This window comes from Mus pahari, chromosome 23 (assembly GCF_900095145.1).
Source record: "Mus pahari chromosome 23, PAHARI_EIJ_v1.1, whole genome shotgun sequence".
Lineage (NCBI taxonomy): Eukaryota > Metazoa > Chordata > Mammalia > Rodentia > Muridae > Mus > Mus pahari.
In genome coordinates this window covers 5,572,854-5,593,663 of record NC_034612.1, presented here as the reverse complement: position 1 = coordinate 5,593,663, position 20,810 = coordinate 5,572,854, and the positions used below count along the sequence as shown (strand labels likewise).

General features: G+C 44.6%; 1 protein-coding gene across 6 annotated transcripts in view; it reads left to right on the top strand.

Moving 5' to 3' along the window:
• The window catches only part of Bicdl1 (BICD family like cargo adaptor 1), an 84,488-nt gene that overhangs the window by 9,043 nt on the left and 54,635 nt on the right, over positions 1–20,810 (top strand). The gene's annotated exons all lie outside the window — the stretch shown is intronic.

Sequence of the window (20,810 nt, the reverse complement as noted above, 5' to 3'; positions counted from 1 at the left end):
GCATGTTCCAGGACAGCCAGGGCTACCCAGAGAAACCCTGTCTCAAACAAACAAAAGCAAAAACAAAAAGAGACCTGGGTTTACTCTTGCACGTCAATCCTTGTAGGTAAAAAACAAAACTAGCTGTTCTTTAGTTACTAGGAAAGCTGTGGCGCCTTGTCCCAGTCCTAATCCTGTGCCTTCTGTGTCTGCGGTCTTGGAGACAGGCTAGCGGCAGCTGTGGTAAATAAATCCCCAGATCTGGCGCTTAGGTTGACTGCTCAGATGATCTTTGCTGAGTCTGGCCCAGTTGCTTGCTTTTCTTTGGGATTGTGAGGCAAGTTTGAGTCCCTTCCTGACTTCTGAAGTGTGAGCTAAACACCGTTGGGGGGGGGGGGAGGAAGAAGAGGAAGAGATGATGATGCTTGGTAACTTGAGAAACAGCAGCTTGCAGAGAAATCCCAGCAAATCTGAGAAAGGTGAGAACACGGGTGGGAGGGTCAAGAGCTTCCCTGATGTTAGGGAATCGCCTTTCTCTCTCTGTCTCCACTGGATCAGCGTATCCAGAAGGCATTTTCTCGCGCCGGCTTCATAGCAGCATTTCTGGATCAGCTCTGAAACTCTTTTTAGTACTGGGAAGGGAATCTCTATCCTTGTAAAAATTTTATAGGTTTTTGAGTCTTTCATTCATTATTCATGAAAGATTAACCAGAGAAGTCTGGCTGGATTGCTTTATTTGTTTAAAAACATTTAATAGAATCCTGAGCAAGTGTTTCAAGTGAAATTTATGTAATGGAATTCCAAATTTTAAACAAACAAACAAACACCACAGAGCAACCAAAGGGACATTAAATTTTCTTGGGCCAAGTTCATGCGACAAATGCAGACTCAACCTTGCTGTTCTGTGATCTGGTGAGAGACAGGTGAACAGAGTGGAAGAATTCAGAACATGCTGTAGCACAGAACTTAGAATTGACTCTGCTCATTGTTCGTGCCTCTGTTTCCTTAAGAGTAAAGTGAAGTTAAACTTTGTGCTTTTAGACGAGCACTGTTGAAATGTGGGGTGTGGGTATGGCTCGGTGCCAGAAGGCTCCCCAGCGAGGCCCTGTGTTTGCCTTCTACTATCCTGGTTCTCAACCCTGTGGGTTATGTCTGCTCTGGGATCCAATGCCCTTTCACGGAGGGGTCGCCTAACACCATCAGAGAACACCGGTATTCACATCATGAAGTATGGAGGAAATTCATTATATGGTTGGGGTCAGCACAGCATGTATTGAAGGGTCTCGAGTAAGGAAGGTTGAGAACCAGTGCTCTAGGAAGAGGGGGCAGAGGAGAAATGCGGTGTGTCTGTGTTGATCTGCACATGCCGGTGCAGATTGTTTACCAAAGTGGTGTCTTTAGGGTTGTCCTGGTGTTTGATTTCACTGTAGAGGTCCTGAGGATGTGCTTCCAGATGTTTCCACTAGATCTAGATTCTTGCCGTCCTCTCCTGGCCTTGAGTGTGGGCCCTGGTGGCTTTGTGGCTTCCTCTCCTTGCTGCTTGGAAGCAGGACAAGTCCCTGCGGTTCCCATCAGCAGCAAGTTTAGATTGCATTTTATTATTGTTTTATTAACTGGGTGTTCAGGAGCCGGAGGAGCTAAGTACTTTGAAGGGAATTAAATTCTCATAGGACAAGATAGCAGCCACCGGAAGTGGTAGAAGGCCATGGGTTGGTTGTTGTGTTGTTTTGTTTTATTGTGGTTTTTTGGGGGGGTTGCAATGAATGTGTGTAATGAAGCTTGAGTGATTGCTTTTTTTCCCCTCAAGGCAGGGCTTTTCTGGGTAGCCCTAGATGTCCTGGGATTCTCTCTGCAGACCAGGCTGGCCTTGACGTCAGATCCGCTTGCCTCTGCGCCCCACCCCCACCCCCAGTGTTGACACTAAAGGCATGTGTCGCCATGTCTTTTTATAACCATGTAATAAGTACATAGTGTCAAAAATATATTTCTTCAACATACTTCAGTGCATTTGCTTTGGCTGCCATATTTTCCGATGCTCTTGACAGTAAACAGCAGCAGCTGTATTGTGATCCATACACGTGTGTGATACCCTTTAAAAGTGTGCAGTCAGGTGGTGCTTACCTTTACAGAGTTATGCAGCCGTCACTACTGGCTATTTAGAGAACTTTCACCTTTCCAAAAGAAATGTTGTAGCCATTAGCAACCACTTTTGTTACAATTCAAAAGCTCTATGTCTCAACCCCTGGCTTTTACTCTACCCTAATGCCCAGCTTTCCCTTGCTTTCAACTTTTTAATTGAGGGAAATTCTGCCGTAAGTGGCAATTTGTGTGTGACTTCTTTTACTTAGTGTTGGATTTACCAGATTCATCCATTTGAAGCATGTATCAATACGTCACCCCGTGTTATGACGGAGAAATAGTGCATTGTTACATGTTGGTTTATCCATTCACAAGCTGATGCACGTTTGCGTTTGCCTTGTCTATTCTGGGTTAGTATGAATAAAGCTGCCATGAGTGTTCATGGACCTATTTTGTGTGTACACAGATCTTTTTTATCCTAAATGGAATGTTGCCAGTATATATCCCATGAGCTTCTAGCGCCTCATTATTATGAGGAAAGGAATTGATAGCACTCTCATTTTACATCTGGGAAAACTTCAGGGAAGAAAGATACATGACTTGATTAAGTTTCTTTCAATTCAGGTCTGATTAGATTTTTCTGTACCCTCCATTCCAGACTTCTAAGGCGGCAATTAAGATCACAGGCTTTGAAGCCAGACAGCCCTGGGGCCAAACACCAGTTCTGGCATTTACTAGGTGGTCAAATGCAGGAAAGTTATTTTACCTTCAGTGTCCTCCTTTATGGAATGGAAACAGCTGTTATTATTAAGCAGGTCATGTTGTGATGAATCAGTAATAAGTGTGTGCAAGGTTCAAACCACAGTGTCTAGTGTGTGGTGAGTGCTTGATCAACAGCGGCCATCCTAATTGTCATGTCTCGTGGACGGGCTTCTTGCATCCTCTGAGACTTAGATGTCTCAATCATGGAAGAATATGAAGTAGAAAAGCAAAACCCATCCCAGGTGTGGTGAAGTAACCCCTTGATCTCAGCACTCAGAGACAGGCAATGGATCTCTGTGAGTTCGAGGCCAGCCTGGTCTATAGAGTGAGTTCCAGGACAGCCAGGAGTACGCAGAGAAACCCTGTCTCAAAAACAAACAAACAAAAAACCAACCAACCAAACAAAACGTTAAAAAATTATTAAATATATATTATAAGTTCATGAGAGTTTTTCATTTTACTACGTAACTGGTGGGGATTGTGTTCTTGAAATGCAAAGGTCTCCCTATGTAACTCAGGTGAGCTTTGAACTTGGGATCTTCCCGCCTTAGCCTCTCAACTGGGATTCAACTGGGATTCTAAGCATGCTCCATCACGATGGATTTTTTTTTTTGGTTTTTTGTTTTGTTTTTGTTTTAATTTTACCATTGCCTACACTATTTAGTGGTTAGATTGATACTCGGAATTAAAAGTGAGGTAGGAGCTGGTTGTATTTTATTCTGTGATACCCTGTATCTTCTGAGCATTGTCCAGATGCTGGAGCTATCGTCTCCAATTTATTTGGTCATTTGGACAAGATATTCCCGAGTTCTCTCTGAAGTCTATCCTTTTTTTTTTTTTTCTTTTTATTTAATTCAGGCTGAGATATCTGAGCAAAGTGTAAATTCACTTTCTAAGTTAGAGAGTGACACCACAGTAGCCGTTGTCAACACCACAGTAGCCGTTGTCAGTTAGTTTAATACAGTGGCTCTCAACCTGTGGGTCATAACCCCTTTAGGAGTTGACTGGCCTTTTCACAGGAGTCACCCAAGACCATCAGAAAACACAGATAATTTATATTACAACTCATAACAGTAGCAAAATTACAAGTATGGAGTAGCAAGAACATAATTGTATGGTTGGGGTCAGCACACCATGAGGAGCTGTGTTAAAGGGTCCCAGCATTAGGAAGGTTGGGAAGCACCGGTTTAATAGGACCTGATAGGTCCTCTCATCATAACTACGTAGCCACAGCAGAAAGAGTGAGGCTTGCTGTTCAGGAGAGGAGAGACTGGGCAGTGCTCTTTGCCTGGGTTAATATCTTCTGAGGTTACTTTGAGGGTTGTCGGACATCCTGCTACATAGTGTCTGGTGCTAGAGCGTCTCTCCCAGACAGCAACAGTAAAGATGTGACTGACACTCTTTGGATGAGTTGTATCAAGACGCTGTAGAGGCACCATGGGATGTCCCTAAGGCTCACTTGCCAGCGGAAAGCGAGCCTGGTTTCTAATAACAGCCACAGCAGTAGTAACAGGCTGCTGTCTGGCCTTCTCCAGCTTCAGAGGCACTTGCAGTAAGATATTATTTTCAAAATGAATCTTAATGGTGTTGGGAACTTTAGTCAGAGGTAAAATAAGGTATTTCCACATTTATATGAAACACTGCTCACACACAATCTGAAACATGAGCGACAGGCTTGAGCAGCTGTTGACCAAAGACTGGAAAAAAAAAACAAAAAAACCAATTGATTTCTTCCGGAGAAGGAGATGTAAGATTGCTTAGGGAGTTCGGAGTCTTCCCTCCTCAGATGTCCAGCTCTAGAGTTTGGAGAAATTGGTTAGGTCATCACTTTAAACATTTGCCTGGGTTTTATGCATGATGTATCAATTACATCAGTCCCTCTCTTCTCTCCTGTGTACCGCCAGCCTTAGAACCACGGGCTGGATCTAGACCCACTTTACTCACTAAGGCCCACCCAGGATTTCAGTTCTCTACAGGACCGAATTAGGTGGTGGTAATGACTCTTAGGATGGAATTATCCGATAGACATTTGCCTTGTCTACTTAAAAACTTAACAAAATATTACAGTGATACAGAAAACTAGAGAAAAGTACAACTCCCGCATTTAAAATATGGTAACATTTTGAAGCCAGCCGTGGTGGCACATGCCTCTAATGCCAGGGCTTGAAGGCTGGGGCCAGCCTTGGACTGTGCAGCAGTCCCTTCCCTCTCCAGCCTCCACACACTCATGTCTTAGCACATTGCTTTGTTTAGTCAAGATTTACTTATGGGTGAGTGTGTGCATGTTTCTTTTGCTGTACTGAGTTTAGAACCCAGGGCCCCGCACATCTGTGCCTGTTTAAAATACAAAGAAAACATTTTTTATTTGTGCATCAAAGGTTTTTTTTTTTTTTAGAAGGCTAAACTATTATTTTTACATCTGTATCTCTCAGTGCTACTTGCTTTCTTAGTGTCAGTTTTCTAATCAGTATTTGTGCACACACATGCATGGATGCTTCTTCATATGCTGTGTGTAAACACATCGTTATATGTTTGCATTAACATCTATTAAGAGTACATCACTTTGCATATTTTAGACATTTGGTAAATGGAAGCATAATGTAAAGTGATTTGCAACACCTTGTCTGGACTCAGTACTGTGCTCTTGAATTTTACACAGGTTGATGATATAGCTTCAGTTCATTTATAGAAACTGTTATGTATCATTTCACTGTGCAGATACAGTTATTTGGACCTAGGGCCCCATTTTAGTTTGTTTACGTTTATAAAGCGGGCTGGAAAGATGGGTCAGGGTTAAGAGCACTTACTCTCGAACAGGACCCAGGTTTGATTCCTAGCACCCGTATGACTTCTCATAACCATGGGCAACTCCAGTTCCAGGGCACCTGGTGCCTTCTTATGGCCCCCCACTGGTACCAGACGTGTACACAGGCATACACTGAGGCAAAAATACCCATACACATAAAGTAAAATTTAATTTGCCTACATTTGTAAAGACCTTTTCTCCAAATAGGTTGACATTTTGACAAAATGGTATTGGGACTTTAAAAGAGGACACAGTCCAACCAACCCATGGTAACATTTTGGGATACTGGATCCTCTCTGGTGCTGTCTAAGGGAGATATTCTTGGTAATGCCACTCTCCTGGAGGGTTCTGTTCTCTTTCTAACACATTTGCACACTGTAAAGACTCAAACCCCTTAGCACAGCTAAGGAGCCAGTGACCAGGGGGAGGCACCTAGAATACGTTATCCCTAGGGAAAGGTCTGAGCCCACCCATCTCATTTTTCTCCTCTAAGGACTTGCCCACATTCTGTTCTCCTGAGTGAAGGGGTTCTTTTTTGGTGGTGGGATTTTGTTAAACTCGGGATCCGGTTCAGTCGGAGATTATATCTGAGATGACATCTGGAGAGAGGGGCAGCATCCCTGGAAGAGCCAGAGGAACCGTGCGTGGTCTTGGATGGCTGCCTTGGGAAGCAGGACCATCTCTATTTACTCTGCTGTTGTGTAGACGAGCATCCATAAGGATGGGCAGTCAATAAAAGGTTGTTGGTTGCCGTTAAATAATTTTAAATAGGTTATAAATAGCATGTTTAGAACTATAATTTTTTGAAGACTAACCCCTATGCATAGACTATAATGTGAGCCGTAGAAGAAAGTGGTGACACGGTTGCTTGAAAAGATAGTGCGGTCTTCATAGGTACTGGGGAGATGGTGAGATACCTAAAGCTGCTGTGCGCTGAGAAGAGGGGTGGGCTGTGGTGTGGATTTGCAGCCTGCAGGCCTCCGGTTGTTGTGCCCCCCTGCTCTGTGGGTCAGTCGCTCTCCAGGTAGCTTGTAGCCTTCTCATGTGGGAAATGAACATTCTAGCTTGTCACCAGAAATGTTCTCGTCCTGTGGGAGATATGTGCTGTCTTCCATCCTCTCTGGAGCATGTACTGTGGACCAAAGAGCACCCCAGCTCGATGCTGTGCTCACCATTCTTACAGTGGCCTGTGGTTTGGAGGAGGCGGCAGCAGAAGTGACCTGGGGACGGCTGCCTCATGGAGGTTGTGCGGTTTCCTTCCTGTGCAGCTCCGACGGCTTCTTCCTAAAGTGAAAGTCCTGAGAAGTCACCTCCCCCCTGCTCATTTGTTCTGCGTTTGGGCTGTAATTTCTTCGCTCACTTTCACGGGGCACACCCCGTGAATTGTTTCTTCTCACTGTAACCATACAGGCACCTCCCCAGTTTCTCACACCCAGGACCCGTCATGCACCTGGCTGCTCTGGCTATGAGCAGATCTAAGTGTGCCTAAAGATATAAAGTTCAAAGCTGACTTGTGACAGTGTACGAAAGGGCACGGCTGCACGGAGCCAAAAGAGGCCGTCACCGTGGACTCACTGAGGCAGTAGAGTGGTTCAAAGACTTCCTTCCTGACTAGAGGGAGCATGGTGACACATATGCAGAGGGATTGTCTAGAGATGGTCATGGAGAGATGGAAATGAAGACCCGCTCTCGGCAGTTCAGGTGAAGCCGGGCGGTCTGAAATCTCTGTGCGCGAGGGAGGTCTCAGCCCCTGAAGGGTGTTCTTTAAGTGCACTGTGCTGTCACTAGCTAGGGAGGGGTGCCTTCAAGTTTCTCAAGTTTTACAGCTTTTTATTTTTATATATTTTCAGGGATTAAACCCAGGGTAGATTTAAAACTGGCCTGTAGGCAGTCTTGATTAATCAAGATTGACATGGGAGAGGCCAGCCCACTGTGGGTGGTGCTATCCCTAGGCAGGTGCTCCTGAGTTTGTATAAAACAAGCCAAGCAAGCCAGTAAGGAAATAGTGTTCCCCCATGGTCTTCTCGTCAGTTCCTGGCTTCCCTTCATGCTGAACTACAGCTGTAAGCCAGTGGATAAGCCTTCCTTCCCTGCGCTTTTGGTGCTAGTGCAGTACAAAGCAAGCTAAGACAGGTTAGAGCACACCTCGGTCTGCTCAGTCCTCACTGCTTCACCTACTCGTACTCCCTTGCCCTAATCCCTCCCCACCCCCACACCTACAGAGAGCAGCTACTCCTGTGGGTTGCTGTCTGTGAGGTGTCTAGGAGGAAGCTGACGTAAGCAGGTGCTTTGTTTTGTTTCCTGCCTCCTGGAAGTGGCCACCCCTGGTCTGCTTTTGCCACTGTCTAACTCCTACAGAACAAAGGTACTTGGCACACAAGCCAAAAGTAATCTTTCCTGAAAAGACTTCATTTTTCTCTGAAAAATGGAACCGTTGATTTGAGGTTAGCAGCTTCTGGTACATTCCCTGAAACAGCTCTTTACCAGGTCCCCCTTTCAGGATTTCAGTCTTTAACACAGTGGCTGCTGTAGGAGTCATTCTGTGTTGGGTGATGCGTAGCTGGCCTTGTTCTTGGAACATTTTACAGTGAATAACAGCTGCTCATCAAAAGTATCGCTGATGGCTCAGTAGACTCCGGTTCCTTTTGAGCTGGTGTGTATTACTTGCCTTTAATCCCAGCACTCAGAGGCAGGTGGTTCTGTCTGTTGAGGGCCAGCCTGGTCTAGGCAGGGAGTTCTAGCTAAGCCTGGGCTACACAGTGAGACCCTATTTTAAGACAATAAAACAACAGACACAACAACAGACACCTGTCGCATTAGCAGGTATTGTTTGTTTGTTTGTTTTTGTTTTGTGGTGTAGGAAAATGACAGTTTTCAGTCACCCTCCCGTGTAAGAACAAACTTACTAGGTTTGGGTTGTAGCAAAGATAAAGTGTTTGCCTAGCGTGCCCGGAGCCTTAGGCTCCATCCTTACGCAGCACACACAGCACAGGGCATCCCTTTTGAATGCCTCTGCTGTGACCCCACCTGGGATGGAAGGACTGCGCACGATTTTCTGTTAGGAATCCGAGGATCCCTGGTTTTTGACGCTTATTCGAAGCCTCACATTGCTCACCAGTTAACACCTGCTTTGGAATTGGCTTTTATATCTCTTCAGGGCTGGGGAGTCAGGAAGAAAGAGCTGGCCTCTTCATGTGCACTCCTACCTCTACTGATTTCTTGGACATTTGAGGTGATACTGGTCGATTGATACTGTTTTGTATTGCCTTAGCTCCAGAGACTCTGAGTCAAAGGTCTCAGGTTCGATTTTTAACAATTTCTGTGTATCACATCAAAGATGTTCTGGAAGAATCAGAAAGTGTTGATCAGCTAAGCGAGGACAGATTTGCATACGGCAGCGTTCATCTCTGAAGTCAGTTCCAGCATTTCTCGGCGGTGGCTGTTGCTAATTAGTAAGTTAAGCATGAGGTGGTAATTGCAGAGGCTTTCAGCATATGGGTGTCTCTATTGGTATGTGTTGTCTTAACTGTGGAAGCCTGTTCTTAACTGCTTACATCCAGAGACTGTTGGCTTTATTGAATGTAGCTGTATATAGCTCTTTGTTTTTAAGAAAAAGAGAACCTAGGTTCTAGCATATTAGGCCTAAAATTTGGACTTTGTGTGGCTGAAGGGTCAAATGATTTTGTATGGATACAGAGTACAGTGTTACTAGATTTTACCTGGTAAACTAGCATTTTATCTTTTGAAATTGAGATGTGGGTTTCCTTGTCTCTTGTAAACAATTCAGTAGATCAGAAAGGTGAAGCCAGTTAAGTGCCTGCCTGGCCGCTGTGAGCCTGCGCCCTTTCGCACCGGGCATCTGGGTTTAAATGGCAGGAAGTTCGCAGGCAGAGGAGAGTTACGTGGCACCGACAGCAAACTGTGTACTGTTTTGGTATCTGTGCCACCTGGCCATCGGTTACAGTCATAAAATACCTGCCACAGCAAAAAACAAAACTGTGTGTTTGGTGACTAAGTACGGTCATTAGGAAAGCAGGTGATTATCAGTGGGAGGGGAGGCTTGATGCCCCAGTGTACAGGAATGCTAGGGTGGTGAGGAGGGAGTGGGTGGGTGTGGGAGTACCCTCATAGAAGCAGGGTAAAGGGAGATGGAATAGGGGGTTTACAGAGGGGAAACCGGGAAAGGGGATAACATTTGAAATGTAAACAAATAAAATATTCAATTAAAAAAATACTTAGGGCCGGTGAGATGGCTCAGCGGGTAAGAGCACCTGACTGCTCTTCCAAAGGTGCAGAGTTCAAATCTCATCAACCACATGGTGGCTCACAACCATCCATAACAAGATCTGACTCTCTCTTCTGGAGTGTCTGAAGACAGCTACAGTGTACTTACATATAATAAATAAATAAAATCTTAAAAAAAAATACCTAATTGGTTCATATGCATAAAAAGAAAAGCAGGTGATTTTTAGACATAGTGATCCTATCTTTGTTTCTCTTTAGAGTCTGGGGCAATACCAGAGCTATGTCACACAGTTCAGAGGGCTAAGAGAACAAACATCTAACATCTGGACCAGTGGCTTTTCACATCTGTACTTTTTAAATTTTTGAATGCTTTGAAAAGCATTACAAAAGCAGACACCATGGACTCTGAGACCCACGCACACATCCGTTTAACACTGAGACCATGAAGGGCTTAGCTGGGCTGCCAGCTGACCTCGCTGTGGAGACGCTGGCCTGCAGCCTGTCTCACTGTGGTCTCTGTTACTAGGGAGGACTGTCTCGGTAGACTGGGGACAAACCAGTTGCATCTGGTTTAAATTTAAATTGCATTAAGTATTCAAAATCAAAATGAAATCCACAAGAATCGTCACTAAGACTGCCACCACGCTTATCCCTAGATTTTTAAGTTACTGTTAAAAGATCTGTTTCTATTGGTTATACATTTAAATGGGTTTTAACTTTCAGTTGTTTTGCATTAGTGTAAGATTGCTCTACGTGTTCTGTTTGTTGGACCGTCTCATCAGGTTTACTCTACTCTCCACCATATCATTAAGAAAACCATTGCTTAAATTAGTGGGTCTCAGGAGTGCTGAGACCAGGAGTGCTGAGTCCTGAGCTCCAGGAGTGCTCAGTAAGCACTGTGAGGGTGCCTGAAGGCATCGGATGATCTTCTCCCCCGGTTCAACTTCACCCTGAGCCGTTTTCTTTTTTATATACTGAGGCTCTATGGAAAAGCGTATGTGGGAGAAATAGATAGGTTTTGTTTTGTTATATTTTGTTTTTTCAGCTGATAACATGGCTTGTGAGTCACTAGGCTATTTATTGGTAGTAAAGGAAGCAGCCTTGGGGAAGTTAAATGACTTGCAGAAGTCTGTGGTCCCAGCCCTTTGCTCTCCCAGTGGGACTCCTGTTGACTATACAGGTAAAATAAGCCACCTCTTTGGGAATAAATAATACTGATTAAGGGGAAAAAAAAAGACAAGGGTTGTGTTCAGTATGTGCTGACGAGTCACTCAGTTACAGCTTTTGTCAGTTAATGCCAGTGTCCTTGCAGCATCTAAACCCTGGGTCTGTCAGGCGTCCTCTGGGGTACAACAGACAACTCAGGTAAGGATGCAACCATCTAGACATCTCCTTGCGTCTTGTCACCCACGCTCTCCACTGGTGGGTCTCAAATACACAGCAGAGCAGGGAGCCTGGAAGATTTCTCTGGGCCATACATGGAAGTTAGGGTCTTGCTTTTACTGCTTGGATGTCCCTTCAGAACTCAGGGACAGGGGCACATTTAGTTCCTGCAGGGGCTGGGATGTGCAGGCCAGTTCTGTGCCGAGGAGAAGGGCTGGGGAGGCGGGCAGTCCTCAGGGTCGGCGGAGAGGATCCTGGACTTGGACTTTTCTGGAGTTGAGTGGCTATGATCCTTCTAGTCTAGTTAGGTGGCATTCCAAGGCACCAGCGATTGTAACAGGATTGCAGGATGTGTTGTGTCGTCCTCGTCATTAGTTTGTCTTCCTCCCCACCCCCCTTTGGAGCTGAGAACTGAACCTAGAATCTTTCGAGTCCTCTATCACTGAGCTAAAACCCAACCCTGTGGTGGTGATGGGGGGAGGGTTTTTTTTTTTTTTTTTTTTTTTTAGTTTTTTTGTTTTGTTTTGTTTTCGCCATTTTATCTCAAATAGGGAAACTTGGTCTTTTTTATATCAGATAATATCTCTGATAATGAGAGAAATTGTTTTGAAATTGATCCTTACACCAACCTACCCACCCCCCCGCATAGGGTGTTTTTCAGATTGCTCTATGATGAGGTAAATCCACTCATGGCTATGTTAAGTAAGGCGACTGTTAAAACAGATAAACACTGATTTTTTTTTCCCCCTCCTTTCAAGCCTTTCCCCAACAATTTATTTGATTTTATGTGCTTGGTGGTTTTGCCTACATTCGTGTCTGTCAGGGTGTTGGGGTCTCCTGGAACTGGAGTTAGAGACGTTGGGAGCTGCCAGGCAGGTGCTGGGAACTGAGCTCAGATCCTCTGGTAGAGCAGCCAGTGCTCTTAACGGCTGAGTCATCTCCCCAGCTCCCAAACACTGATTTCAATGGCTTCACATAATCAAAATTTATTTCTCATTTTAATAAAGTATTCTGTTTAACCTAAAGGGAAAATCACACTGTGTTTTACAGGAAAGTATTGATTTGGGAAGCAGAAGAGCTGGGTTTTTAGCCTGTTGTTCCCATTCTGAGTGACTCTGTATCTCAGTTTCTGTGTTAGTCAAATGAGGAGATTGAGGACTGGCTCCCTTGCTCTCTGAACCTCTTGTCTGTACGTGTGATCTCTATGAGAAAGAAAGTTCTTGGGGAAAACACACAGGATGTGGTACATTGTGAATCCGGGGGCCTTGTAATGTTACCCTCTTTGCATATAGAAAATATTCCCCCTTTGGAACAGCGATAGCTTTTTCCGTAGGTAGCCTGACAAAATTTATTTTCCACTGTGAGCAAAATACATAAGGTCCTTTCCGTGCATACCACTAGTGATATCATGAATGGGGTGTTTACGTGTGTTTCCCAGTTAAAACTAGGCATCGTAGAACCAAGGTTGCACAAGAACCAGGGTTGCATGAGGCTGCCATTCTCCAGCTTTCTACAAATACGTCAGTCCCACATTGCCCTCTGTGATCAGTTAGTTGCATTCTTGGCTGCATGTTCACAGTCATGAGAATTCCCCCTACACACCTCTAGTCATCAGTTGCTAGGTTACAGCTTTTTACATTGTCCCAGTCTGCTGATGTTGCTATGGATACCAGTGATTTCTCCTTCTGAGACACTGGTCTGATAAGGCTCAGAGTACAAATCATGTAATTGTGACGTCAGAGATGTTGTAGCGTAAGTTCTTCCATTTACAACATTAACATTGGCAGATACATGTTCTGTATGTTGCAATATTATCTGAGTTTAAGAAATGATATATTAAGCCGGGTGTGGTGGCGCACACCTTTCATCCCAGCACTTGGGAGGCAGAGGCAGGCGGATTTCTGAGTTCGAGGCCAGCCTGGTCTACAGAGTGAGTTCCAGGACAGCCAGGGCTACACAGAGAAACCCTGTCTCAGAAAAAAAAAAAAAAAGAAAGAAAAAAAAGAAATGATATATGATATATTAGCTGAATGCTTGACATAATCCATCACTTAAAGCCTGAATTGCATTGTATGATACAGAAACAAAACTAACATGATAATTTGAATGAGACCTGCTGTCTGGTGTCCAGCTCATAATCCACACGAACCAACTTTGCATCTCCGTACTAAGGCTGAATGTGAACTATAACCATTATCCTTAGAGGTAGGGGAAATTGGGGATACTTTCTATAAAGTTACGTTTATAAATTTGTTATGTGTATGCATGTTTTCCTGTGTAAGTTTATGTGTATCATGTGTGCATAACCCATATACCAGTATGTCAGAATCCCTAGAACTGGAGCTGTAGGCAGCCGTGGACTGTCTTGGTAGTGTCAGGAACTGAATCCAGGTCCTCCACAAGAGTAGTAAGTGCTCTTGACCTCTGAGCCATTTCTCCAGCCCCTCCTATCAGATTATTGAAACAGTAAAACCTGAGTTCAAAATCATATTTGTTGTTCAGTACCATGTGGCTGTGTTTGTTTTCAAGCAAGGTTTTGGGCACCTGAAGGCAGGACTGTGTCTAACTGGAAGCTTCTCGTGGCTTGATTTTGAGGTTTTTGTTTGAGCTTGTGGTTAGTGCTTCATCCCACACTTGTGAGAGAAAGGGTTTTCGTTGTGTAGCCCCAGCTGGCCTGAAACTCACTGTATAGACCAGGCTGGACTTAAACTCAGAGAGCTCTGCATCTAAGAGCTGGCGTTACAGCTGTGAGCTGCTACTCCCCTGAACACATTTCATTCCCAGTGGTGTTGAGTGCCATACATATACCTAGTAGGCAGAAATTTAGGGAGAAAAAAAACTTATCAATTTGCTCTGAAGACCAAAAGAATTGCTCTTTTGACTTAAGATGTGAAGATGGTAGGTCTGGCAAGATGTCCCAGCAGATAAAGGTTCATGCCTCCAAGTGTGATGTCCCGAGGCCTAATCTCAGAAACCATGTGGTAAAAGGAGGGACCTGATTTCTGCTGATCGTCTTCTAATCTCCACACGTGTTTCACTTTGCTGTCTGTTTAGGAAAGGCTGACGTCAGTCAGATGCCTGTTATTGAAGAGGAACGTTCTTTCTGAACAGGAGCTCTCTAGAGAGCATCAGGAGACAAGTTATCCCAGAGTTTATTTTGACTTCTTCTGAGAAATATTTAACGTATTCCTCAAAACCAAACTGAAATTAAACATAGCAATAAATTGCAGCCAGTCTTTTGAAATTATCACCCTGTCTCCAAACGGGCAAGATTTTAATTAAAAACACGTTCTTTTCATGGGATGTTACTTTCTTTTTTATTATTTTTTTTTCCAAGACAGATTTTCTCTGTGTAGCCCTGGCTGCCCTGGAACTCACTCTGTAGACCAGGCTGGCCTCGAACTCAGAAATCTGCCTGCCTCTGCCTCCCAAGTGCTGGGATGAAAGGCGTGTGCCACCACGCCCGGCAGGATGTTACTTTCTTAAAGAGAGGAATTAATTTAACAAATAGAATCGTTTTTGTTTGAAGAACAGACACAGTCACAGTCTCACACGTTTAAAAACTTCTTGTCTCATATATTATACCCCCATCAACCAAAGTTTCCCCTCACCTCTCCTCCCAGTCCCTCACCCCAACTTCTTCTCTCCCCCAGATCCTAGGGGCCCCTAGGGCAAGCCTCCTAGGGGTACCAACTACACATGACATAGCAAGTTGCAGTAAGACTAGGCATGCCCCCTCATTAAGGCTGGATGAACCAACCAAACAAGTAGGAGGAAAGGGCCCCAAAGCAGGCACCAGAGTCATAGACAGCCCCTGCTCCCACTGTTAGGAGTCCTACAAGAAGACCAAGCTACACAAGTATAACATGCAGAGGGCCTAGGCAGACCCGTGCAGGCTCCCCTAGTGTCCGTTCAGTCTTAGTCTCCCCCCACCCCATGCACGCAGGCACACACACACACACACACACACACAACACACTTTTAACTGTAAATGGGAGAGGAAAAACCCCTCAGAGACAGTGAGAAAGCCAAAACCCTGAAGATGACAATGGTGCTGATTTCAGGTGACCCTCCCCTGCCATCAGACCTAAAGAACTCCAGAGTCTGCCCCTCCTTTCCCATCTCTCCGCCCTAACGTTCTGCCCTTGGCCTTTTCCTACCGTGGATAACCTTTCTGCCACCTCTGATGCGCAGATCTAGTGCCAGGAGGGTGGCCTCCTTTGCATAACCAGGAAGGTCCTGTGCCATCTGGACTTGACATTCATTTACAACTCTGTCTTTTAGCACCAACGTATTCGTGCCAGTGTGTCAACCAAGTTAGTCTGTCTCCTGCGAAAGCTGGTGCTTTCCCTCTGGCACTGTCCCCTCCCATTGCCACTTGTATTTCCTTAGACCCATAAGACCAAGCTCACTTGTAATTTCCCTAGACCAAGCTCAGTTGCCACTTCCTTCATGAAGCCTTTGCTTGTATGGTTTATATTTGAGACAGGGTCTTTGATAGTCTGGGCTGACCTGGAACTCACCACTTAGCCCAGGTTGGCCTTGAATCCGGCATTCACCAGCTCAGCCTTCCACGTGCTAGGCTTACACAGACACCGTATTTCTTCCTCCAGCTTTAATTCCTCCTCCTAGTGGCTGACGGTGCTCAGCTATCTTCTTTGGTTTGTATATTCTCTCTGGTGTGGTTAATGGACTCCTTGATTTTATATGGCCAGGATGCACTCTTAGGGCACTCCTATAGGGGGCTGAACATCTTTTCTGAAAGTTCACCATGTATCAGAACTAGACTTGGAGTTAGGGACTGGAGAGATGGCTCAGAGGTTAAGAGCACTGACTGCTCTTCCAGAGGTCCTGAGTTCAAATCCCAGCAACCACATGGTGGCTTACAACCATCTGTGATGTTATCTAATGCCCTCTTCTGGAGTGTCTGAAGACAGCTACAGTGTACTCACATACAGTTAAGCATGCATTGCATAGTTTTGTGGTTCAGGTATGGAGCACATGTGACTATTTACTAAAATGTCACCTCAGAATTAAAACTTGTTCTCTTTTGTACATACTCACTCCTGCCAAATCCCTTCACCAGTGACGAGATCATTGGTTCCCAGTACTTTGTGAGTACACATAGCAACTACTTATCCCAAAGGACCCATGACTTAATAAATTGGACGCAGTGGGACTGGAGATGGCTTGGCAGTTAAGAGCACTGGCTGCTCCAGAAGTCCTGAGTTCAATAGAATAATAGAATCTGATGTAATAGAGACTGATGCCCTCTTTTGGTTCGCAGGCATACATGGCAGACAGAGCAATCACACCTAAAAAACAAAACAAAAAAAAACAAACAAATAAATAGAATTTATAAATTTGACACACTAGAAATACATGCAAGCTCTCTGGATATAGTGAAGTGTGCCTGTGATCTCAGACTTGGGGGGCAGGGGCAGGGGCATCACTACAAGTTCCTGGCAGCCAGGACTGCATAATGACAGTCTGTCTGTCTCAAAAGCAAACAGCTAACCGCAGTAAGAGCATGAGCTTGGGGATGGTGCCTGCCCCTTGTACAGGTTAGGCACGCACTGTGTCGCTGAGTAGGTCTCCACCCCCTTCTGTCTGTTTATGCACTGTAAGACAGAGGCATACCAGTAAAGTCATGTGAAGCCTAAATGAAAATGTCAAACTTTGGCCCCGTCATAGTTGCTCAATTAACAGCAGCTGGCGTAAGTAGCAATGTAATTTAATAGAAAATACATGGGCTGACAAGCCTTAGAAGTATGCATTCCTGTTCACTGGAGCTAGGCTAATAGTCTTAGTTGCAGTGGAGACTATGGATAATTGTAGACATCTGTTTCCAGGCTTAACTCTCACAGACTTCAGATTATTGTTTGGATCTAGTTTTATTTGGGGGAAGGGGACAAGATAGGAAATGTATCCTTCCTAGCGTCCTAACCCCTGTCTTATCAGAGTCACTCAGTAAATGAGTGTCTTCTGAAGTCACTCGTGTCCTTGGTTGCTCGGCAGCATTGCCTGAGCAGCTGTTGAGACAAGTGATGATACCTGGGTCTCGCAGAGAGACTCAAGAGGTCTCCCCTGGGCAGGCACCAGGGTGTTCTAAACCAGTTGATTAACAAGTGTATCCAATAAATAAATAAGTGTATCCAAGGGTGAGTGTTGCTATTCTAAGGCGAACCCAGAATTGGAGACAGCTGTTTTTGCCTAATTTAGTATCAGCAGCTGATAGTAAAGTATTTTTGTTCCTTCATCAGGAAGGAACAAAGTAGTCTTGCCTGGTTAGATGTCAGTCACAGCACTGGACCCTCTCAGAAAAACCTTTCCTTTACCTCAGTAGCTCAGTCAGCGTTTGGGAAGGAGGTCATGTGGAATGAAAGCAAAACCCTTGAAGCTCATTAAAGTCAGGGCCATTGCACCCAACACTCACTCTCTAGGTACCAGGAAATGGTTTACCTGTTGGCTGCTAACTGTGTTGCCGTTTGGGAAGTTTGAAACTGCACACCTGCCTCATCTGAAGACATAGGGATCATAAAAAAAAAAAGACACGAGCATGTAACACCTGTCAGGGACGTTAGAGCTGCGCACTGTCCTCAAGCCCTGTGACTTCAGACCGTGGGTGCAAGTACACTGCTGTCACCGTGCTGTTAAAGTGTCAGGACTGGAGGGAGACACTATGATGAAGACTCCTCTAGAGCATCGTGGACTCAGACATTACAAAAAATGTGATGACAAAATTTCAATGTGGCTGATGTCCTAGTTAAGTGATGAACCTGTGTGGATTTGTAACATCGGTGCTCAGTAATTGATTAAATGATGCTGCCCATCATTTTAACGGTATTATAGCCTTTCGTTTTTGTTGTGTGAGATTCATGGTCAGGTCATCCGATGTTATAAGTCCAGAGACAAGCAGAGCAGCACCTTGGTATTTGCCTAGAGATGCTTCATTAGTTAGAGCACGTACAGTCTAAGCAGCGGGATAGGCTTGCAGGACAGCTGCAAACAACAGCCGTTAGTAGAGTAACAGGTCAAAACAGGATAAGTGAGCTACCATGTGAGTGTAGTTCAAACCTCACATACATACAGAGCATGTGAGTGTAGTTCAAACCTTTTCTCCCTGATCCATCTTCAGGGGACCTACAGGCAGTGACATACCATCACTAGTGAGAGCCCTAAGAGCAGGGTTCAGTATTTTTCTTTCTTTCTTCTTCTCTCCTCTCCCTCCCATGCCCCCGGCTCTGTTTTTACCCCCTCTGAATCGTACAAGGATACAGTGTTAGGATCCCCACCACAAGTGGCACATGCTCATAATCCCAGATCCTAGGTGCTGGAGCCAGAAGGATGAGGAGTTCAGGGTAGTGGTGTTTGAATGAGAATGGTTCCATAGCCTCAAGACCTTGGGCTGCAGTTGGTGGAACTGCTTAGGAAGAATTAGGAAGTGTGGCCTTGATGTAGGAGCTGTGACATTTCAAAAGACTCACCCCATTCATGGTGCCCCTCCCCCTGTCTGTCTGTCTGTCTGTCTGATGGTTGTGGATCAGGGTCTGAGCCTTCAGCTGTCCTCTTGCTCTGCCATCATGAGCTCTGACCCTCTGACACACGAATCCAAATGAAGCGCTTTCTTTTATAAGTTGTCTTGGTTTTGGTATTCTATCACAGCAATGGGAAAGTTACAAGAAAAAAAGTCATACATGGCTATGTAGCAAGTCGGAGACTATAGCCTGGGCCACATGACACCTCATCTCAACACAAAATAAAAAGGAGAACAGATCGCCATGGGTATACACAGAACATACCATGGAGCCCGGGGCATTGTTCTGTTGTGTGCTGGGGATCGCATAGCTACACATTTTCCTGAGGGTTAGCACCCTATTTTAACTTCAGGAGCCTGGACAAGCTCCTTTGGTTTCATTCTATAGAACACAGACTGACTGTGATTATTGAAACTAAGTGTTCTTTTTCATTTTAACTTGGTTCCTGTCAATGAATTATGCATAAAAAGTTGGGTCTTTTTAGAATGTTCAAATGTTTATTGCACCTCTTTTCAAAGAGTGCCCTTTATTAACATCAGTCGAAAGCAATTGTCTCAGAATAAAAGAGGTTCGTTCTATGGTTGAATGAATACAGGAAACATTTAATATTCTGCCTCTCTCTTGGAGATTTGCAGTGCATATTATTAGTTTACAAAGAACCTTTATTAGCCAGTGTTTCCTTTATTACCCCAGAGTTATTTTGTTGTTGTTGCTAATACCCACTAATCTGAGTTTTTTTCCCAAGCTATATGGAAAATAATTGAGAAATAAAAACTGAATTAATATGTGTACAAAATGATTACCACCATCAAATTAATTACACATTCATCATCATATTTAGCTACTATTTGTGCTGAGGGTGTGAGAAAAGAATATTTAAAATCTACCCTCTTAGAAAATTTCAAATAAACAATATTGTATTATTAGCTATATTTCTTTTTTTTTTTTTTTAAGATTTATTTATCATATGTCTGTGAGTACACTATCTTCAGACGCACCAGAAGAGGGCATTGGAACCCATTACAGATAGTAGTAAGCCACAATGTGGTTGCTGGGAATTGAACTCAGGACCTCTGGATGAGCAGTCATTGCTCTCAGCCACTGAGCCATCTCTCCAGTCCCCCTTAGCTATATTTCATAAACAGCAGGACCAGAACACAGTCCTAGAATCATAGCTAAATGCCAAGTGAACAGAACTAAAAACAAGAAGGGGGAGTATAGGTTGTCGGTGCTAGCACACGAGATGAAATCTCGAACTTTTTATTTCAATTATATATTGTCTTTATCTACATTTCAAATGTTATCCGCTTTCCTGGTTTCCCCTCCGAAAACCCCCTATCTCATCTCCCCTCCCCCCTGCTCACCAACCCACCCACTCCTGCTTCCCTGTCCTGGCATTCCCCTACACTGGGGCATTGAGCCTTCTCAGGACCAAGGGCCTCTCCTCCCTTTGATGAGCGACTAGGCCATCCTCTGCTACATATGCAGCTGGAGCCACGGGTCCCTTCATGTGTACTCCATGATGGTGGTTTAGTCCCTGGGAGCTCTTGGGGGGAGGGTGGTAATGGTTGGTTCATATTGTTGTTCCTCCTATGGGGCCACAAGCTCCTTCAGCTCCTTTGGTCCTTTCTCTAGCTCCTCCATTGGGGACCTTGTGCTCAGTCCAATGGTTGGCTGAGAACACTCACCTCTGTATTTGTCAGGCACTGGCAGAGCCTCTCAGGGGACAGCTATATCCGACTCCTGTCAGCAAGCACTTTTTGGCATCCATAATTGTGTCTGGGTTTGGTGACTGTATATTGGATGGATCCCTAGGTAGGGTAGTCTCTGGATGGTCATTCCTTCAGTCTCTGCTCCACACTTTGTATCTCCTCCCGTGGGTATTTTGTTCCCCCTTCTAAGAAGGACTGAAGTATCCACACTTTGGTCTTCCTTCTTCTTGAGCTTCATTTGGTCTATGAATTGTATCTTGGGTATTCTGAGCTTCTGGGCTAATATCCACTTATCAGTGAGTGTAT